Here is a 13,585-nt window from a genome sequence, read left to right as displayed (position 1 = left end):
TGCTGCCTCTGGAAAATCCACTGTTTCTGAACAAGAGGTATAGACAAGCTAAAATTTCAGGTGATGGGGTAGAAGTTATCTAAATTTAGTTCTTCCCCCTTACTTTAAACACTTTTCTTACTGGCAGGAATGAAAGTCTTCTCTAGGGTCTAAATTCCCTTCAGTACCACAGCACATGCTTCCCTAAGGGCAGAAGCACAATATTATGAGAAATGCATTCTGTCCCCAAAGTATGTAACAAATCCCCTTCAGTGAGTCCAGCTTGTGTGACATTGGCACTAAGTGGATTAATGATTTGACTTTTGAGCTGTATCGTGAAGGGAGAAGGCCTTATTTTATTTTCTCTGTGGATTTAAAGAGGCTTAGTTGGGTTATTTAAAATGACTGTTTCTTTCTCTGTACCAGAAACGTGGTCTCCGAGACGCTTTCTTGTATTGTTCTTGCCCTGGCAGATGTCAGGAGATTTAAATGTGGCAAATCCACTGTAGACAAGTTACAATATTATTTTTTTTATCAATTGCCAGAGGATATATTTCCCAGGATAGAACAGTTTATAGAGGAGATGTCTCTCTGCCTATTTTAACAGATTCCTTTCAATTCTTTGGAAACCCAAACGCCCGCTCTGATATAGAACAGTTACCTGCTTTGGAAACAGCAGGTGTGAGGCTACAACAAGAGGTCATCTTGGTCACAGTAATAGGCCTCCTTTTAGTCTCTCTGTTACTGCTGGCGTTCTATGCTCAAACAGAGGGCCAGATGGTGGCAGAGGACTCAAATTTACACCACAGTCTGCTAGGTGGGAGCCCCCGTTAAGGGTAAAATGCTTATGTAAACACAGGTAAATGACACTCCTTCTGGATCTTATGAAGGCCTCTTCAGAGGCCTTGTCTACTCAGGCGCAAGGTATGAGTGGCGGTTATCCTATTTTATAGCAAACCTCCCAGGATGACAAAGCACTGTATCCCAGAGATTACTAGGGTACTAGGTTGAAATAAATGAAAGGAAAATGTATACTGAAAGGGAAGGAAAATTTGCTAGCAGTTAGAGCCATTACACTGTGGATTTGCTCTCCCAAGTGAAGGAGGGGACGCAATGTAATTTGATCCCTTTAAGGGTATATCTTCCAGGTGGATCTGCCCGAGGAACCCGAGGAGACATAGGCGCCGACTCAGTGGGTGCTCCAGGGCTGGTGCACCCATGGAAAAAAAAAGTTAGCGGGTGCTCAGCGGCAGCCAAGCTCCTCCCCCTCTTCCCAGCCGCAGATCAGCTGTTCCACGGCGTGCAGGAGGTGCTGGGAGGGAAGAGGAGAAGCGGGGACGGGGTGGAAAGAGGCGTGGCAGGGTGAAGGGGTGGAGTGGGGGTGTCGAGCACCCCTTGGTAGAGAGGAAGTCAGCGCCTATGCAAGGAGACATATGTGCGCTAGCTCTGATTGAGCTACCATGCTAAAAATAGCATGTCGTCGTGGCGGCACAAGGGGCTAGCCACCGGATTACAAATCTGTCCAAGGCACTAGGCATGTACTAGAGGCAGCTAGCTCCTCCCCCTGCAGTAGCGACACCCTATTTTCAGCACACTCGCTCAATCAGATCTAGCACAGGCATGTCTCCTTGATCTGCAGTTTACACCTTCAGCTCAAAGTATAGACGTACCCTCACATTTTACTGAACAAAGCACTAGACAGTATGCTGCTGGCAACAATCCCGTATTGGCAGGGGGACGAGCTAGAAATAAGAGATAGATGAACTAATATGTCTTGTATGATTATGATGCAATGAGGAAAATCCTGCGTTACACTATTTGGTCCCCGCCTTTGTGTTGTTATCATGGAGTGAGCTTGTCTCACGTCCAAGTAAGGAGACAAACCCTTATTAATAGGCCTCCGTGTCTGACAGAGAGGTCACAGAAGTAATGAATTCCATAACTTTCCGCAACCTCCAGGACTCCTGCAAGGACCAGTGTGGCTGATCCCATGGCTGCCCAAGCAGCTGCCTCTGGGACCCGCTGCTCAGGTGGCCTCCAGGACAGCCGCACCGGGCGCTGCTGGAGCAGCCCAGGGGACAGCCACACCAGCTGCTTCTCCAGCGCCCCTCGGCAGCTGTCCCTGCCATCCAGAGCAGCCGTGATCCGGTGCCGCTGGCCCCGGGCATGCCCCCCATGCTAGCAGCAGCTCCCTGATCCCTTCCCAGCAAACCTCCTCACCCAAGATTTAATCACAGGTACTTTTAGTATAACTCATGGACTGGTCACTGGCCATGAATTTTTGTTTATTGCCCAGGACCTGTCCACTAAAAATACCTGTGACTAAATCGTAGCCTTACTTATTAAGCGTGTGTCAAATGTTTCCGCTGCTTCAGTCGTATTTTCCCCCCCGTTTTTAAAGCGACAGATCAATCTTTTGTGTACCCAGAGTTGAAATCTGAATAAGTGTTTGCAAACCACCAAGTAAAGTCAGCTATTAGAGGAATTAGGATTTATAATTCCAATGGGAACCAAATTCTGCACTCAACTGCATGAACGTGTGACTCGTATGAAAATCAATAGGCCAAATCCTGATGTCGTTATTATGTGTATTGTGGTAGCACCTGAAGGCCCCAACCAAGATCAGGGGCCCATTGTGCTAGGCGCTGTACAAACACATCACAAGAGGCAATCCCTGCTCTGAAGAGTTTACAAGCCAAATAGAAAAGACAGCCAAAAGGGAGGGAAGGGAAACAAATTCTACTCCGTTTTTATTCATCCCTCATTCAAACAAAACTCCATGGATGCCAATGTGAGTTTAGCTCAGATAAGGACGGAGTAAAATACTTAGAACAGGCTTGCACCCGAGGGTAGATTTTGGACCCAAGCATCCTAAATTGGTATCTATCATGCTGCCATTAAAACCAATGCGAACAATGCCCATTGACTTCAACAAGCGTAGGATCAGAGCAGCATTGTGTGTCTAAACACTCATGGCTCGATCTTGTGATGTGCTGAGTGCCCTCGGCTTTCACTGAAGTCAATGGCATTCAGCACCCAGAAAGCCTGAACGCTTGTATTACAAAGTCCTTAGATAAATCTGCCAGTAAATATAATCACGGTCAAAGGTGGGTCAGATTATTTTTTGCTTGGAAGCCATCTGCAGAGTGAGTAATGATATTAGCTCTGGCGTTCTTTAATGTCCTTGATATGCTCTAAGGAGGGCATAGGAGCATGACATTCTAAAACAAGTGACACCGATTAAAAGGAAATTAATTTGCTGTAATGAAGGCGCTCTTAGTAATACTTTAATCCTGCAGAAGGAAATTATGGGTAATTAAAATGTATATAAAACGGAGAAATCAATGTTAAAACTGCTGAGTGCAATAGAAACATGTACAAAGTAGCAAACTGGGAGGCTTACATACTTAAGAGGAATGCAGGGACAGAGTCAGATTAGTAGAACCGTTGTGAACACCTGGTTTGACCTCCTGTATAATACAAGTCATTCACCCAGTAATTCCTATATTAAGTCCAGTATCTTGTGGATGTGCCATACTGGTCTCTCCAATCCAATATTCTGCCTTGGGCAGTGGCCAATGTTTAGCACTTCAGAGTAATGAAGGAACCCTCCTAACTAGTTATCAATGCTCTACATATGGCGAGAAACGTCCTTCTTGACATCTGTGGTGAGGAGCGTACACGCTGCAGCACCACATCTCAGATCTTGATCCCCTGCAGAGCGCCATGCAGGCAGACCCCCTGGGTCCACACAGAGCTCATTACAGAACGGGGCCTTGAGCAGTCTGAGCAAGGGAGCAGAAGGTGGAATTATTTCATGTGCTGGGACTTGAGGGTTTCGCACACTTCTAAAAAAGATTTTTCATAGCACGGAGATAGGAGATCCAGTGAATAATGACAGTGATGGGCCCTAGCCACTCAGTTCAAAGCCCAGATTCAGCTCTGGATTTCAAACATCCAGTCCCTCACTGGCTATGGGAGACCCCTAGCAATCAGAATAGGAAACCCCCCCCCCCTTGTGAAAATCAAGAAACACACTGCCCAATCTAACCTGCCCACCCCCTGAGGGACTGAATCCCCAGGCTGACCTGCCCCTACCAGAAGCATAAGTTGCAGGGCATCAGACTAGCACCGCTGCTCTGAGGAACAGCTGTTCATGCAGAAGCGATTCCACGAGTACCTGGAGGAGGAAAAGCACGATGGATTGCGAGTGGCTGGATGGAATTTTTGTGGGAAAGAGGAAGCAATGCGTGGATTGTGTTGGGTTTGTCTAGGAGGGGTGTTAACATCACACACATTACGGACTGAGCTGAACATTCAGCTAAAGTTTTGGCAGCCCATCACTGTGCTTTGGCTTTCTCAAAGCTCCCCAGAGCTCATGGAGTCCTTTTGGGAACGAACATAGCAGATGGTGGCAACCAGTCTCTTCCCTGCTGGTGCCTCCAGGTGGCGACTGTCAGTGACAAGCTCACTGGGGGCCCTTATGAAGCAGCAGCCTGTAATGGAGGTGACAAGATGGGCTCCTCCTTCTTTCCAGCTGCCTCGCAAGGCATCTTCTCTGCCATGACATCTGTAGCGACAGCTGTGAACATGCCTGAGAACCAGGTCTAAGCTGCTGTAACTAATCACGACAGTTTAACTTTAAAGACGTACAGCTGTACTTAAAAGGGGTGTCAAACCTCCACTGGGAGCACCTGACTAAACCAGATGTGACCCAAGCCAGATGGTTCAGGTTTGCTTTGTTCCCTAAAAGAAACAACACTACAGTGAGATTCAGTAACACATACCACCCCCCCCCCCGTCCTCCCAATACCACGGTAGGAGAGCAAGGATGTGAGTAGAGCCAGAGACCCGGGGCAGGTTGCTGGAGTCTGCGGGGTCATGGCATGAGGCACAAAGGAGAACAGTTGGCCTGGAGGTAGAACTTGCCTGACTAGGTAAGGGGACCTGTGAAGGGCTCTGAAGGGGAGAGGGTGTTGCTAGCCAGCCCTGTTACCCACAGCAAGGTAGTGTGCCAGCTGCAGTCTGGCGCACTAGTGCGTATCACAACTGACACTCTCCTGTGTTCCTGTCTCAGCCAACCAAGCACATTCAGGTGGCAGAAGTGTGAAATGCAATAGCAGAAACACCTCTTGGAATCGACTTTCCTAAATACAACACGTCGCAGAGGTGATGGATCAGAAGGTATGGAGCAAGCCATCACACGGATGTCCGCCAGAACTGAACAGCGCACAAACAAACTCCAGCAGAACAAAAGCAGCATAGGGGAAGGCAATGAATATTGTTACTATTAATGTGACGTGGGTGACGGATGCCAGCCATTCAGTAACCTAGTATATTGCACTGAAATGTACAGCTGTGTTTCCTCAGCTGAAAGTCACAAGATCAACTGAAGTGTAATAATTTATACAGATGACACACAAAGATGGAAACAGAAGGAAAACTATGCAATGCCCCAGATTTAGACTTGCAGTTTGTACGTCATGCACGGCAGAGCTTATCTTCATCATAAAACTCTCCACGCTGTGCTTGAATCTACTTCAGTGGGATATGTAGGATAGGAAAAAAAAAAAAAAAGACCCCTGAGGTCAGCAATGGGCACTTGGGGGTGTGTGTGTGAGAGAGAATTTTAAAATGAACACTTTGACATTTTGGTGCTACCCTGGTTGTCTATTATCGCCCGGTTGTTTTGTCAAGTTAGACTGGAAGGGTAGGGATTGTGTCTTTATACTTGTTTGGACAGTACCTAGCACAGTGGGGACCGGATCCTGACTGGGGTCTGTGTGCACTAGTGCTAAACAAATTAGCAACAATAATTCTGGGTGTAGGACTCCCATGGAGACAGGGCCGGCTCCAGCTTTTCTGCCATCCTAAGCGGCAAAAAAAAAAAAAAAAAAAAAAAAAAAAAAAGGGACAAGCGGCCGCACTTCGCTGGCAGCTCAATCACGCTGCTTCTTTGGTGGCACTTCGGCGGCAGGTCCTCCCTCTCTTCCTCTTCGGCAGCGGGTCCTTCACTCCCTCTCTTCCTCTTCAGCGGCAATTCGGCAGCAGCTCAAAGAGGAAGAGAGGGATTGAGGGACCTGCCGCCGAATTGCTGCCGAAGACCCGGACGTGCTGCCCCGATACTGGACAGAGTGCCTCCCCTTTGAATTGGCCGCCCCAAGCACCTGCTTCCTACGCTGGTGCCTGGAGCCGGCCCTGCATGGAGACCACTGAGAGGTTCTTCACAAAGACAGAGGGAAAATGCACGTTTTGAGATGGAGTCTTACTTGGTGTTCTTAGCCAAAGCTGGGAGAAAGTATATTGTCTGTCTGTTGACTTCAGATGAGTCCCCCCAAGCAAAAACTGCAGCCAAAAACAAACACACACACACACACACCCCACCCCAAACCCAACAGCAACAGAAGAATAGAAGTGACAGGACTCACCCACGTGCACATAAAGGGCCGGATTCTAGCTTTTAAGCCACAGACAAGCTACATTGGGAGATACCATGCTCCCCACAACACCTCGGTCAAACAGACTCTGAGTTAACATTGCAGCATTGTTAAAGTAGAATTTCACCCAATTGGAAGATTGAAGACAAATTATAAAACTCAGCTGAGGGGGAGAAAAAAAAATCAAAGTTCTCTACTTTATTCTCTATCCCACACTGTGGGTGATGGAGAAACTACAGTATTATCCACCCCCAGCCAGATCTGATGGAGTAATTTGAACCCTACCGTAAGGCAAATATCTCAAGCTACATGCCTGTTTATATTAGAAAACAATATTTCTCTAATAGTTTTAGACAAATTTCATACTAGACTGGGTAATATACAGTCGGGAACAGCCCTGCATTGTTGGAGTGGTATGGAATGACCAAGAGCAAGGGCTATTCAGTCTCTAATTTCTAAACCAAAGATCCCACCCATCCAAAGTGGGTGTAAATCTACATAACCTCATTGACTTCAATGGAGCTAAACCCATTTACATCAGCTGAGGATTCATTACCACAAAACTGAATTTCATGAACAATTTTTTACTTTGTGCACACACAGTTTGGGCTGAACATTCCTAACGAGCCAGAAAGCAGCCTCTGAGTTTGGACATGCAGGGTCAGATTTTCCGCTGGCATAAACGGAGCATGGCTCCGTTCGCTTCAGCAGAATTATGATTAATGCTAGCTGGAAATCTAGCCCACCCATTTTGCATGGACAACCATTTTTGCTCGTACAACTGCTACATTTGTGCGCCCAAGTCACTTAGCTGGGTCTTTAACATCTGTTTTGCATTCAAAAATATCCATTTCGGTGTGAAAAAGCTGGAAAGGGTGTGTGCAAATTATTGTACATGTTACGTATGCACTAGTACAGCAAAGGTCATGTTGTAAAATAATTAAACGTTAGAAAGTTTGATAAATGAATCACAAATGAGAAAAAAACTCTCTCTTTTAAAGCACATACAGTATGCATGGTATAATCATTGTGATCAGTTATGCTCTCTCTAATCCGCAGAGTGGTATTTTTATGTCCCTTGAGAAGTCATTCTTTTGCTCACTATCATTATGTGGTTAGGTACTGAACAATTGCAATTATTGTTATTCTTATGCCAAAGTAAATACAGCCATTTCCCAATTACTGATGTAGACAGGGATAAATCGGAGCAAAGGCTTTTACTTTTCTTACTCACAACATCTGAGATTTTTATTTAATGGTCTAAAACTGGTGAAATGTTCAGAACGATCTTAAACTATTTCAGGCAGCATGGCTCGTATCTTCCCCGTGGTGTTTCCTCATCATTTGTGAGGTATGTTCCGAGACAGGCCGTGTGAAATCAGACGTTTTGCCACCAATATGCAGATAAGATTTCAGAAAATAAGTTTATTTTCCTTACTACAGATTTGGGGCCCAGTCCTGCTAGGGGTCAGACACCTTCTGAGAAGTGCCAATAGGAGATGAGGGTACTCAGCATTTCACAGGATAGAGCCCGGAATTAGCTTTGAACCTGTAAGGGGCGGGGGGTTGTATTAATTTGTAACATAACGTCTGAAGTTGGCATCAGCCCTTCTCTCACCATTAACACTTGGAATAGAGACGGTACTATACAATGTGAGGTTGCCATTGTCTTTGCAAAGTCGCACAGTTCCCTAAGAAAACAGATGAGAACATTCAAAAGCATCTGGAATGACTGGCCAATGCTTGGTTCACCCCACACACGCACACATCTTCCTTCGGGGCAAACAATGTAGCACTTGCAATATAATATATAACATGACCTCTCAGGGGTTCGGGGCTCATTCACACCTGCTGCTTCACCCATTGTCTTAAACTGATCATGCAGGATTTTCTCACCAACGAAAGGCATTTGGTAACCGTTTGAGGCATGGTAGAGTACACAAGACTTGCACACATTTTAATCACCTGCTGACAGCTTGTGAGACTCCTGCCTCAGTCGAGCAAAATGAAACAATAAATCTTGCCATGCAAGAGTTCATCCAGAGAACACAAACCAGATGGAATTGTACCTACCATATGACTCAATATTCTCAGAATCAGAAAGTAGCTATCAAATACAATGGAGAGGACATAGTTGTTCATTCTTCTTAAATAACCAGGCTGAAAAATCGCTTTTGAGCTCTTGAAAGCCCCTTCTGATGTCCACCAATGGAAGTCAGGGTTCAAAAGACCTTCTGAAGACAAGGTAGCCACTCCTCCACATAGAGAGAGTGGAAATCTGCACAAAATGAGGAAAAAATTGAAATTCAGTCCCTGCCTTACATCAAAAATTTGCTTGCCGTTGACAGCTGATAAACTGGTACTAGCACCAGAGGAGGTTGGGGAAAGGTTACATTTTTTAGATACTTGCTTCCTGTACAAACACTGATATGGAGGACTAAACAGTCAGCAAGATACCAGCATCCTATTTACCAAGTCTGGTACCTTCTACCCCCTTTAGGATTGCAATATTCATATTGAGAATGCTCTCTGGGGCAGGGGTGGGCAAACTTTTTGGCCCGAGGGCCACATCTGGGTATAGAAATTGTATGGCTGGCCATGAATGCTCACGAAATTGGGGTTGGGATGCGGGAGGGGGTGAGGGCTCTGGCTGGTGGTGCGGGCTCCAGGGTGGGGCCAGAAATGAGGAGTTTGGGGTGCGGGAGGAGGCAGAGTGCAGGGGGGGTGAGGGCTCTGGCTGGGGGTGCAGGCTCTGGGGTGGGGCTGGGGGATGAGGGGCTTGGGGTGCAGGAGGGTGCTCCAGGCTCAGACCGAGGGGTTTGGAGGGTAGGAGGGGGATCAGGGCTGCGGCAGGGGGTTGGGGGGGAAGGGGAGTGGCTCAGGGCTGCAGGCTCTGGGCAGCGCTTACCTCAAGTGGCTCCCGGAAGCAGTGGCATGTCCCCCCCTTCGGGTCCTACATGGCGGCGCAGCTAGGCGGCTCTGTTGCAAGCTGCCCCGTCCGCAGGCGCCGCCCCTGCAGCTCCCATTGGCTTAGGGCGGGGCAGCATGCGGAGGGGAGCCCCCTGGCTGCCCCTACATGTAGGAGCCAGAGGGGGGGGGGGAGACATGCTGCTGCTTCCGGGAGCTGTGCGGAGCGGCCCCTGACCTGAGCATCGGAGCGGGGTAAGCGCCAGATCCCGCTCCCCAGCGGCAACTTGAGGGCCAGATTAAAACGGCTGGCGGGCTGGATCCGGCCCATGGGCCATAGTTTGCCCACCCCTGCTCTAGGGTCACTTAAATGAAACTGAATTATCAAAGGGACACATGCACTGCTACTACAGGTAGTTCATTAGCTACATGGATAGTCAAAAGAAAAACACTTAACATACTAGCCATATGGGTCAGACCAATGTCCATCTAGCCCAGTATCCTGTCTTCTGGCAGTTGCCAGTGCATCAGATGCTTCAAAGGAAATGAACAGAATAGGGCAATCATCAAGTGATCTGTCCCCCATCGTCCAATCCCAGGATCTGACAATCGGAGACTCAGGGACACCCAGAGCATGGGGTTGCATCCTTGACCATCCTGGCTAATAGTTGTTGATGGACCTATCCTCCAGGAACTTATCTAGTTCTTTTTTGAACCCAGTTATACTTTTGGCCTTCACAACATCCCTTGGCAATGAGTTCCACAGGTTGACTGTGTGTTGTATGAAGAAATACTTATTTTTGTTTGTTTTAAACCTGCTGCCTATTAATTTAATTGGGTGATCTCCTAGTTCTTGTGTTATGTGAAGGGGTAAAGGACACTTATTCACTTTCTCCACCATTCATCATTTTATAGATCGCTATCATATCCTCCCCCTTAGTCATCTCTTTTCCAGGCTGAACAGTCTGTCTTCTTAAGCTCTCCTCATATGGCAGCTGTTTCATATCCTTAATCATTTTTGTTGGCCTTGTTAAATAAAATGCTAGAAGTTGAGTGTGAATGGAAGGAAGCGGGGGTTGTCCGAGAACTGGTTGCAATGTCATATGGAATAATGGGCCAGATATAGCTGGTATAAACTAGCATAAAACGTTATTGAAGTCAGTGGAGCTATAGCAGATTTACAGCAGTTGAGATTCTGGTCCATTGTATGGATTCCCTTTCACTATCTGGCAGACATTTGTTGTATCACGTTAAGAGGTACAGGGCCACATTTTCAACTGGTGTCTGTAAGGAGGCTGTAAAATTTGCAGGTGCATCAATTTAACGAGCATTTGCTATTAGCCATATTTGGGAGGTGGCAACGTCAAGTAGTTAGAGAACATTACTATGCCCAGCTTTCTAGTAACTTGCTGCGTGTAACAGGGCAAAATGGTTACCTTGCATGTGATAATACCAGTTACCTCCCTCACAAAGGAGCATGAAGCATAAAGAATAGATAAGCTGCTCAGATTGTTTTCAGTGTAGCAGCCGTGTTAGTCTGTATCCGCAAAAAGAACAGGACTACTTGTGGCACCTTAGAGACTAACAAATTTATTAGAGCATAAGCTTTCGTGGGCTACAGCCCACTTCTTCGGATGCATATAGAGTGGAACATATATTGAGGGGATATATATACACACACACATACAGAGAGCATGAACAGGTGGGAGTTGTCTGACCAACTCTGAGAGGCCAATTAAGTAGGAGAAAATTTTTTTTGAAGTGATAATCAAGCTAGCCCAGTACAGACAGTTTGATAAGAAGTGTGAGAATACTTACAAGGGGAGATAGATTCAATGTTTGTCATGGCTCAGCCATTCCCAGTCCTTATTCAATCCTGAGTTGATTGTATCTAGTTTGCATATCAATTCCAGCTCAGCAGTCTCTCATTGGAGTCTGTTTTTGAAATTTTTCTGTTGTAAGATAGCCACCCGCAGGTCTGTCATTGAATGGCCAGACAGGTTAAAGTGTTCTCCCACTGGTTTTTGTGTATTATGATTCCTGATGTCAGATGTGTCCATTAATTCTTTTGCGTAGAGACTGTCCGGTTTGGCCAATGTACATGGCAGAGGGGCATTGCTGGCACATGATGGCATATATCACATTGGTAGATGTGCAGGCGAACGAGCCCATGATGGTATGACTGATGTGATTAGGTCCTATGATGATGTCACTTGAATAGATATGTGGACAGAGTTGGCATCGGGCTTTGTTACAAGGATAGGTTCCTGGGTCAGTGGTTTTGTTCAGTGATGTTTGGTTGCTGGTGAGTATTTGCTTTAGGTTGGGGGGTTGTCTGTAAGCGAGGACAGGTCTGTCTCCCAAGATCTGTGAGAGTAAAGGATCATCTTTCAGGATAGGTTGTAGATCTCTGATGATGCGCTGGAGAGGTTTTAGCTGGGGCTGAAGGTGTCAGCTAGTGGTGTTCTGTTATTTTCTTTGTTGGGCCTGTATTGTAGGAGGTGACTTCTGGGTACTCGTCTGGCTCTGTCAATCTGTTTTTTCACTTCAGCAAGTGAAATAACAGAACACCACTAGCTGTCAGTATCTATAAAGTGCTTTGAGATACTTGGAAGGAAAGATGCTATAGAGGTGGAAAATATTACTTAGATTATAAGATCGTCAGAGCAGACATCACCTTTGTTACAGCTCCGTACAGTACCTAGCACTATGGGTACTGTTGGGGCCTTTAAGTGGTACAGTAATATGAGGGGGTGAAAAAAGTGTCCACGCAAATTAAATAGTTGCACACTTACTATTCTGCATGCACAATTGCTTGTGCACACCTCCCTCCGCATGCGGTTGTGATCATACAAACAGATGCATCAGCACATTACTAAACACATTATTGGAGACTTAGCAAATTATGTATTTACATGCATTAGACATGGTTTATGTACTGCTCGCACACTGACTTTGCACATGAAACTGCAGTTACCAAGCCACTTACAGAATGTTTTGAGAGAGCACAGGATTTGTCTACATGGGTGGGTGGGGAGGGGGGAAGAGATAGGACTCAGAAATGTTAAGCTAAATTAACTAAAGGGGTGAAGCTAATGTGCATTAGTTAAAGAGCTTTATTTCAGAATTAGAGAATTCACATGCGGTTTAAAGTGACCTTAGTTCTCCTTCAGAGAACTAAGGTCACTTTACTTAGAGCATCCACACAGGGGCTTAATCCACTTTAAACCAATGCCCTTTAAATTCATACCTTTAATTAATTTGGCTTAACTTTCCTAAGGTTTTCAATGTAGAAATACCCACAATGATTAGTTCATCGCAAAGTAACTTTGGAGCTAACCAATATGGAGCAGGTCATCTTCTCACATCATTAATGCAGTCTTCTTACTTCAAAAGTGAGTTTCAGATCTCCATTTAAACCAGTTCCATAGACTCAATTTTATTATTTGTACTGCAGTAGCACCTAGGAATTGTAATTATGAGGGACACAGACCTGTGTGTGCAAATGAAGTGTACCTAGGCTCCCAGTGAGAGTGAGGCAGTAGCATTTAGCCCCACGGCACGCTCTAACTTTATTAGCATTTTAAATGTCAAACAGAGGTGCAAGATGGATTACAGGACACAGAACAATAGTCCTCATGTGATTTCAGGATTTCTTCACAAGTCAATAAAGTAAGAATTCTATGAGACAAATCCCCATTCCTGATATTAAGAAATATGGCCCTAAAAGAAATGAGTAAATACAGATCTTTGTGCTTTTCTAATTGAGTCTTGTCCATCAGCCTGGCACTCGCTGAAAGCAGGAGCGGAGTTGCAGCTTTAAATAAAAAGGGTTGAAGGCTCATTCCAACGTTTGTTCACCACTGGCTTGCAAGGGGTATTTACGGCACGGTACATATCATCACACCCATTTGTAGTGTGCTGAAGTACACTTTAGTATTTACAACTCTGGGGCAAACCCACAGAAATAAATCCCCAAGACAGCAGAATGGCCTGCTAGTTGTAGACCTTACAAGAAGATGTAGATTTTCAGAAGGGGTTAGAATGAGAAGACGCGATACTACAATTTACCAGCTTACAGCTAAGGGTCCTAAATATGATGTACTCTGCATACAAGTTGACTTGACCATTTGATGACTTGGCCTACTGGATTAGCTGTTCCAAAGTGTGCCTACTCTACATCTCAACTGTTGACCTAGAGTTCTACATGCCCCAGTGTCCTAGACCCAATTCAGTGGGAGTTTTGCTTGAACAAGGAGCAT

At 45.8% G+C, this 13,585-nt stretch overlaps 1 long non-coding RNA gene across 1 annotated transcript in view; it reads right to left on the bottom strand.

The window, feature by feature from the left end:
- The window catches only part of LOC122174297 (uncharacterized), a 63,818-nt gene that overhangs the window by 30,665 nt on the left and 19,568 nt on the right, over positions 1-13,585 (bottom strand). The window contains exon 3 of the long non-coding RNA XR_006175908.2: positions 8,490-8,694. This is a non-coding gene — a long non-coding RNA (uncharacterized LOC122174297). The remainder of the gene's footprint in view (positions 1-8,489; positions 8,695-13,585) is intronic.

Source organism: Chrysemys picta, chromosome 5 (genome assembly GCF_011386835.1).
Source record: "Chrysemys picta bellii isolate R12L10 chromosome 5, ASM1138683v2, whole genome shotgun sequence".
In the NCBI taxonomy this organism is placed as follows: Eukaryota; Metazoa; Chordata; order Testudines; family Emydidae; genus Chrysemys; species Chrysemys picta.
Note: the sequence above shows the minus strand (reverse complement) of the source record. Positions and strands in the feature narration are given on the sequence as shown.